This window comes from Haemaphysalis longicornis, unplaced genomic scaffold, assembly GCF_048455015.1.
Source record: "Haemaphysalis longicornis isolate Haplotype H1 unplaced genomic scaffold, Haemaphysalis longicornis Haplotype H1 scaffold_1, whole genome shotgun sequence".
NCBI lineage: Eukaryota > Metazoa > Arthropoda > Arachnida > Ixodida > Ixodidae > Haemaphysalis > Haemaphysalis longicornis.
The window spans coordinates 195494087-195502568 of NW_027526203.1; the positions used below are offsets into that span (position 1 = coordinate 195494087).

General features: G+C 47.0%; 1 long non-coding RNA gene across 1 annotated transcript; it reads right to left on the bottom strand.

The window, feature by feature from the left end:
* Positions 1-955: 955 nt before the first annotated feature.
* LOC144167813 (uncharacterized) lies at positions 956-6964 on the bottom strand. The gene is made up of 3 exons (XR_013322129.1): positions 6736-6964; positions 6044-6130; positions 956-1673 (listed from the first exon to the last, which is right to left on the bottom strand). It is a non-coding gene; the product is annotated as an uncharacterized LOC144167813 (long non-coding RNA).
* Between the last annotated feature and the right edge of the window lie 1518 nt (positions 6965-8482).

Genomic DNA, 8482 nt, shown 5'->3' on the forward strand with positions numbered 1-8482 from the left:
GTCACTTTTTCTGTAGCGACGATTCTTGCATTGTCCCAATCAATCTTGTGGTCATTCACGACGGCGTGTTCGGCTAAAGCATTGTTGCGGACGCTTTTATTCTTTACGTCACGTGCGTACTGCTGCAGACGATTCTTATAATTTCCTGATTCCCCGATATACACGCCACTGCAGTCTGCACAAGGTATCTCGTATACCACACCGGAGAAGCGCTCCTTGGGCAAGCGGTCCTCGACTCTCACGAGCTCATGACGCATCTTTTTGGCTGGAACGTGGGCCACCTGCACGTCATATTCCCGTAGGATACGTGCCAAACATTCACTTGTTCCTGGAAGGTAGGGCACAGGAGCTCGCTTCATCGGGGCAGGAGGCACGTCCAGTTGTCCCCGTCGGGTCAGTTGGCGTTCCGTTGCGTTTTTAAAGTGCCTAGGGTAACCGCAGCTAGCCAGGTCGTCCCGTACCTTTGCCGTGTCCACCGCCGCATCCTCGGGCTTCGAGCACAATCTTTTCGCACGCTGCAGTAGCGTGCTAACAACAGCCGTCTTGCGGGAAGCGGGGAGCACGGAGTTGAAGTTCAGGTAGCGGCCTGTGTGCGTTTCCTTGCGGTACACGCTGAAACGTAGCCTCTGGCCCTGCCGAGACACGAGGACGTCCAGGAAGGGAAGTTTGCCATCGGCCCCCTCTTCTGACGTGAACTGAATGGCACGTTCCATACTGTTGAGGTGGGCCAGCAAGCTGTTCGCCGCGTCTTTCTGAACGACTACTTTTAGAATCAGTGCATATTCAACCAACTAAAAGCACGATTATCCGGTCACAGGGTAATCTCCCCGAGATACACATGCGCACTCTGCGCCACCGAACCTATAAATAATCGAGACCTTTCACCCCCCTTTCATTGTGATGAAGGGACCAGTAGGGGCCCCAAAACGTCTTTATTTGTTTATTTGTTTTTGACCAGGCGAGTGCCTGCTTGTATTTCATCAACACCGAACTAACCCGCCTGAATTACCACTTCATAGACATTGAGCAATTCTTTGAATTGGTTTATTGTAGCAAGCTGTCTTGTTTATTTCCTTATTTTTTTGGCATTTCCTGTCTCATTTGAAATTGGGAGACCAGATAGCTTTTACTACGGGTCATGCACTGGTGACAACAAATATTTGATTTCACTTTAAACAATTTTGAGTTCTGTTTTACTGCTCACCAGCCAATGACCTGAAATATAAGAGGCTCTTAAAACATGTGCTGGCATTTCTTTCCTGCACTGTAGTACAACTAATCATGACTTTTATCATATTTTGTTCACAAATTGTAATATTTAGAAAGTATTCAGCTGAATGAAAACGTTATTTCAGAAGCATGCGCAATCAACAAGGCCTCAATGACTCTCACCACGTGGTTCACTTGTTTCCGTCACAAATAACCTGATTGCAGCCACATTCCACCCAAGACGAAGGTAACATACCCTCTGGGATGATGAATATTTAAAATGCCTTACGAGTAAGTGCTCAGCACATGAAATTGTGGCATTAAAACAGAAGATCCGTCTGCGGCATCCTTCACTTGGGGCAGCGCTTGATCACAAACTTCGAGAAGCTGAAAAATGCTCCATGCGCCGCTCCAGCCAGCAGAAACAATGCAGGACGCAAGTTGGTAGGTGGACCGTTGGCATCCTGCGATTGTGAAGATTTTTATTTAGTAGATGCTCTTTTTTTTTGTACCGTTGTTCATTTTTCCTTTAACAAGCAGCTGAACTCCTGCAGGTTCTACGAATCATACAAGCATAATAAAATGCAGCAATGCAGAACAATTGGCAGGGTTACCTCAATTTTTCTTTTCTAGGAATGAAAACAATGTAGGTAATCTATACACAACTCGCGGCGGCCGCTTTTCTGATGGAGGCGAAAAGCAAAAACGCCCGTGTGTACGAGATTTCGGCGCACGTTAAAGATCCCCAGGTGGTCAAAATTAATCCGGAGCCCTCCACTACGGCGCGCCTCATCGCCCGCGTTGCATCGGCGCGTTAAAAACTTACAATCAATCAATCAATCTATACACAACTACAATCAAACCTTTCAATTTTTACCTACTTCACTCCTAACAAGCCCGCATACACGTTAGACATGTGAGAAAGCTGCTAAATTTATGCCCACAAACTTAATCAGGCATCAGAAATCGGCAGGGAACGACGTGTTACCTTTAAATGGCACTTTTTTTGTTCAAAACACGTAAATGGACGAGAAAGGCCCATAACTATGATTTCGTACCCTTATCTGGAATGGTTTTCAGGCAATGCTTACATCTCACTTCAGTACCTTCAGGTGGTGGAGATCTTTGAAAACTCATTGCGGGAAAGTGGGTTGTGTTCAAGCTCTCGTATCTTGCCAGCATATGCTGGATTCCAGCATTCCCAATTCAACGTGACGACTTGAATGTGGTGGATGCAAGAAAGAATAAGCACACGCCAAGGGCGTAGCCAAGGGGGGGGGGGGGGGTCCAGGTGCTCCCCCCCCCCCCCTTCATAATGTTTTATGCCAAGGCTGGGGTGCGGTTTAGGCAGCCTGAAAAGCCGCCTGAAGTCACCTGCAGTTTTAAGGACATTCTTGCTCACATAAAGCTGAAAACAAGGGCTATGTCAACGTCTGATCCCTGCGCCCGCTCCAGATGCTGTACCTGTCAATATATACAGCCCGGCTGCATTTCGCGCCGGATACACCGACAAGCACCGGGAACCTGCCGCGAGCCGATCAAAACAGCCCTACTGTTTCAATGGCGGAACAGCACGGCCGGGGAATGGCAGAACAGCAGGAAAAGCCTCATATAGGCTTACATGTGGTCGGGAGCGTGTCATTCCTTGTCTTTACACTGGTACAAAGTATAATCACATGACAGAGCATGTCGCTGTATTTTGTTCAGTCAACTATCAATCCTTGATATGTTTATTTTTCTACCGACATCGCATTTCATTGACTATTGCAGATCCATAATTTCTGCTGCATAAAAAGCATTGCTCTGCCCATGTTGTATTTCCTCCACATCAACAAAACTACACAATTCTCCTTATTGCGGAGCTTTGTTTTTTTGGCACTATTCCACTGTTTCCTTGACCTCCCTCTTGGTTAGAATCAGCATTCTGTATTTGCTTAACCGGAATTTTACTGAAGCCATGTCTGTTTCAATTTAACAGATAGAAATATAATGAAATTTAAGAAACGTGCAACAAGCTCAACATTCAACAGCAGTGCAATAAGGTGTTCTGCTTAGCGCAAGTTTACTACTCACGTTACTAGCACAAAAAATAACAAAAGGCGATTACTTAAGGACGAAGACGCACGTTTGCTAGCTTCACCGCCATAATATACGAATGCGCCACATGTACAGTCCACTGCGATTCGATGGTTGTCGCGGGAAAGCTACTCTTTCAAACGAAGCAGAAAGAACACCAGCTTTAGCAAATATTCCATGCAAGTTTCGTTATCGTCGGCGTAATAAAGGGCAACCAAGTCCAAGTCTGTGCTTGATAACAACGAATGTACAGCTTGAAACCCAAAGGGTGGCAAGTCAGTCGTGCGGGCCATTGTTGTATCATGGAACAGCCAACAAGGGAGCGAAGAGTGCGAAATCTCGATTTTCATGGTTCCGAAACGAAACCGTGGGCTGGTGGCACGCTTGGCCGCTCGATGCTGGCGCGATAACCTTCAAATCGTGCTCGACTGTACTTCATAGCTGACAAGAAAACTTAATAGTCCCTTTTCTAAAGGAAAATCTAAAACACGAGAATCTTGATAGCAAACATTCAGTGTTGGCCTCCACTTCCTCCCGACGAACTTCGGGGACCGCGCGCCACTCACGAGCGCACTCATGATCACGCTCACGAGCGTGGGTCCGCCTAACCACCTGCTCTGCGGACGAATGATTCGCCCGTGGTCTGCCCATAGACCAGCGAACGGGAATTTAGGTGATCATAATTATCATCACCATCTAAGCTCCTTAAAGGAGCCATGAAGAGAAAACACAAGTTTGGTTCATTGAAAAGATTGTCTCGTTAGAATCATACTGACACCCCTTTTAACGTAAACTTCGCTCAAATAAGCTACATAATTAGGAAAAACGGGAATGGTCATGCGACCCACCAGCTCATTTCCCGCAACAGAACCTATGATGTCACATGAGCTAAGCTCTGCGATTGGCGGAGGCTGGCAGAAGCAGACGCCAATTAGGTAGAGCTTACAAACTAGACGAATGAGCGATTTGCGCTTAAATTTAGGGCACATTCTTTACAAAGCAATAAGAATGATGGGACAAACAGTGGAAGTTACGAAAGCACATGTAAACATAGAAGTACTGATGCGTTCTGCTGTTCGTACTGCGCACAGCATGCTTGGTTTAGCTGCACAGCACTGCGGGGCTTGGGGTTGTCTCAGACGACACTGGCCGATTGACGCAAGCAACGGTGTCTTACGTGACCCCATTTGTCGAGCGAGCACTGTTTCAGGGAACGAATATTTTCTCCCAGAACAAAAACAAGCCAGATTTAAATGCGGGCAAAAACAAACCAAACGCTTGCCACGGTATGGTGGCGCCATCTAGGTTACAGAACGTAAAAAAACGCGGGAACAAACCAACACCGCTGTACAGGGTGGAGACAACCTTTGAACGGTCCCGTGCCGCCGCAATTGGGCCAACGGGCTCAACGCGTTATTCTTTTCGTTTCCCACGAGACCTAGCAACGCGAAACAGACAATATGATTCAAACTTCTTCAGTAAACCGCGTTGCGGCGATAATTTTAGCGCGGTTTTGACACAATGACTTGCTTCGGCGGCGAGCGAGCAACCGAAAATGGCGCCGCCAGCGTATACGTGTCTCTGCCCTGTACGGCGGATGCGTGAATGAAGGTACTCTAGGCTGCAGAGCGGTCGGTTCCTGTGATGTCATTTGGGACCACGAAAACGCACTATTGAGCGGGAAAATCAAAATTTTAACCTAAATTGTTTAATTTCTCAGTGAATAAAGCACCATTTGTATCCGGACAAGCGCTGGGGGCACTATAAAACACGAAATCTTTCGAATAAAACCAACTTGCATTTTCTCTTCATGGCTCCTTTAAGGTGGGCTTTACAGTTAGCGTTGAGCATACACAAATCGCATGTTAAAGTCAGTTATTTCAAGCTTCGTTTGCAAAACAACGCGCAAGATGCCTTGCCTACATATTTCCCCGTCCCATCTTTTGGTCGACCACGGTTCCCCCCCCCCTCCCCCCCCAAAAAAAATTCCTTGCTACGCGCCTGGCAAACGCCCAATCAGGAGTACGTTCAGCATGCACGTCGGTTGTTTAAAAAAAAGGGTGTAATGTATTGCTCAGAAGACTCAATGCTTGCACGCATCTTGGAGCAGCAACGGCCTTGGCAGATGTGTTTGAGTGGTTTTTCCTCTCTCATAACATCCACAGTGCTTTCAGGAAAAGCCCCAGGCCTAGCAATTAGCATGTTCCAGTTAAGAATAATGCAGCTGAAACTTTACACTTTCAAATCTTTTTCTTTGTGGAAGGATGTTTCTTTATTGGCGGTACAGCACTAGCGTGCGTAAATCGCAGCCTTCAGAACCCCAATCAGGCCTCTTTAAATGGTACAGGCAGTTACATAACTATTTGAAAAAGTGGACTGCAAGGACTGTCAATTCACATGATAAACATCCAAAAAATAGCTGAAAACAGAACTGGTAAGGCTTTATCGAAGACTAAACTACAAAGGTAATAACATTTTTGTGTCACCACCTAAGAAATATGGCTTCACCGTAAACATGACTAACACCAGGAAGTTCGTATACATGGTGATTAACTGCTACGCCCACATTATGATTTTGGGTGAAACTTTTGAGTTTTCCGAAATTAACAATAAAGGTTGCCATTGAGCGCCTACATGTTAGGTTATGCATGAAACACCAATAATTGTTACGGGGGAGAGAACTTGTACATTCAAGTGATCGAACCTTATTCAAGTATGATAGCCCACTGTGCTACCAAAACTGTGTTTGAAAACTTACGTTCTGGCAGCCAAACACTGTTGACAATGCTTGTGGCTCTTGTCCGGTTGAATGGAGGGACGTGATGCGCTCAGACCGTCCAGAGGTCTAAAACGGGATGACACATGATTACCACACATGCAAGAATGGAAATGATTAGGTGCACGAATGTTACGTCTCGGGCAACACAACATTCAGCCAAAATCACTGCCCGCGTACCGCCGCACCGTACACATGGTGAGGTGGCTCGCCGCAAACGCAACGAAGCTTGCGAGGCGCGCACATTCGCTCGCAAACGATTCTCCCTCGCAATTCCCAACACGGCACAAACGACTGCGGTGATCAACGAAGCCGAAAACGCTGCGCAGCACAGTTTAGAGGAGTAGCCGCCCGTGTTCTGATAAACTACGCGTAAGACGTGGTTCGCAGTGGTGAACTCTGAAGCTGTTCAATATAGTGCTGCGGAATGGGAAACGTTACTGAGTTACTGAGCGCCACGGCGTTACTGAGCGCCAGTGCGTTTAGCGCTCAATGCAAGCACCACAATCTTTCGCACATCGCCTTTCTAGAGACGAGCCCTCTAGGTTCAACCTCGCCAGTTCAGTTAAACAATTCACACACGCGTGCTCCTGTTAACGAATCCTTAAAGCGGCGATGACAGCTACAAACGACATCCAGTGACAAGAAAGGCGGCAAATGTGACGACAGCTTACCGAGAGGAGCCGACGCAGAAGAGCGAGCGACGTTCAGAGGCAAGCGCCGAGCGAAATTAGCCGTCTTCAGGTGGCAAAGTTGTTCTCAAATACTTCATCGCGAAGTCGAACACGACAGACACAACCGAAGACGACGAGGTGCCCAATTAATCATAATAACTGCGCTTGTTTAACCGCACACCACAGTAAACACGTAAACAATCCGATGAAAGACGGGTCACGGGGTATCTGTTCCGGAATACGGCCACGCCGCCGCGCGCCGTACGCAAGATACCGGCCGTTGGCAGGGAGTTGCGTAAACAAATTAAAACGACAACAATAAATAATTACCTCTTTTACTGAATATAACATAATCTTTAGGTTTATTATTTACAGTGTGTATTATAATAAAGAAGCTTAGATATTTAAAGTTTACAAACACAAAACGCGAACTGAAGCTTATGGCGCTCGATTTGAACGTTAAAAAAAGCAGCAGATAGTAAGATAACACTGCGCAATGAAATTTGGCAGTGTTCTAGTGTAAGTAATCGTATTATTATTTGGCGTCTGTTTATTTAGCGCCCGATTTCATGCCACTACCTCCCCAACTTTTGTTTTCTTTTGATATCTGCCTTGTTCTCCAACGTTGTTTCTGCAGGAGAAACTAGGTGGTCTGTTTATTGCATTTGTACACAATATTTACGGTCGCTAACAATAAGAATGGAATAAAATTGTGATTGCTAGTACGTTATAACTCCACTGAGTGACGAGAATGACTGTTGTCAGAGAGGGCTATGATTGTGCTGGTGGGGCAGGAGAGGAACAGGGAACGACGGAATGATGATACAGATGTCACAGTTCAAGGCTGTGCTGTGCTCCGTGCAAGGCTGTAGGAAACAAAAAGTGGGAGGGGGAGTGTTATTCTGTCGATGTCGTAATAAGCAAGGGCTGATATTTTTCCTGTTTCAACGTCGGTGCTGCCGCTGCTTTTTATTGAATCTGGCAGCTTTTTTTTTTTTTTTTTTGCTTTTGAACATTTTTGACGAGGTTGGGTGGATGGTACAATGGGATGTCTTTTTGAAATTATATTGCATGCATGACCTCAATCAATGATGATCTGAACACCTTTTCCCCACCCTTTCAACACCCTTAAAAAAAAGGGGGCGTTGAGGTTGGTCAACACCCTTTTTTTCACGCAAAAAGGGTGGAAAGCTACAAAAAAGGGTGTTGAGATTCAAGAAAAAGGGCGTAAGGGCCTCCCAACACCCTTTTTTCAATTATTTTACGCCCTTTTTGGCCAAAAGGGTGTGGATCTCTGCTTCGTAACGCACATGGGAGAACTGATAACGTACAGTTTTCGTCAAAATTTTGTAGGCCACGGAGACCGTGGGCATGACCAAACAGGGCCCCTGCGGTTGCCGCTGTCGGCTGGTTGCGCGTCTAAAGAGAGCGAGGGGAACTTTCGCTCTTGCTTTCGCAGTATGGCTGGGGCTCCTGGTCGATTGCCAGTTGTCCTGGCTACCTTCGGTGAAGCCGCTCCGGCAACGCACAACGAGGGTCCACCAGGGCATGCGGAGGTTGTTGGCGCGTGGTCAGGGCTGCACGCACACCGTGGCCCTGCGGGTGTTCCACGGGATGGCGTCGTTCGCCGTCCTCTATGCTCTGCCTCTGGTGCAACTCAAGCCGCGCCGGTGGGAGGAGCTGGAGGTGGATCAGCGCCGGGCTATCCGCCTTTGCCTGGTTCTTCAAAGCACATCTCCGGTGGCGG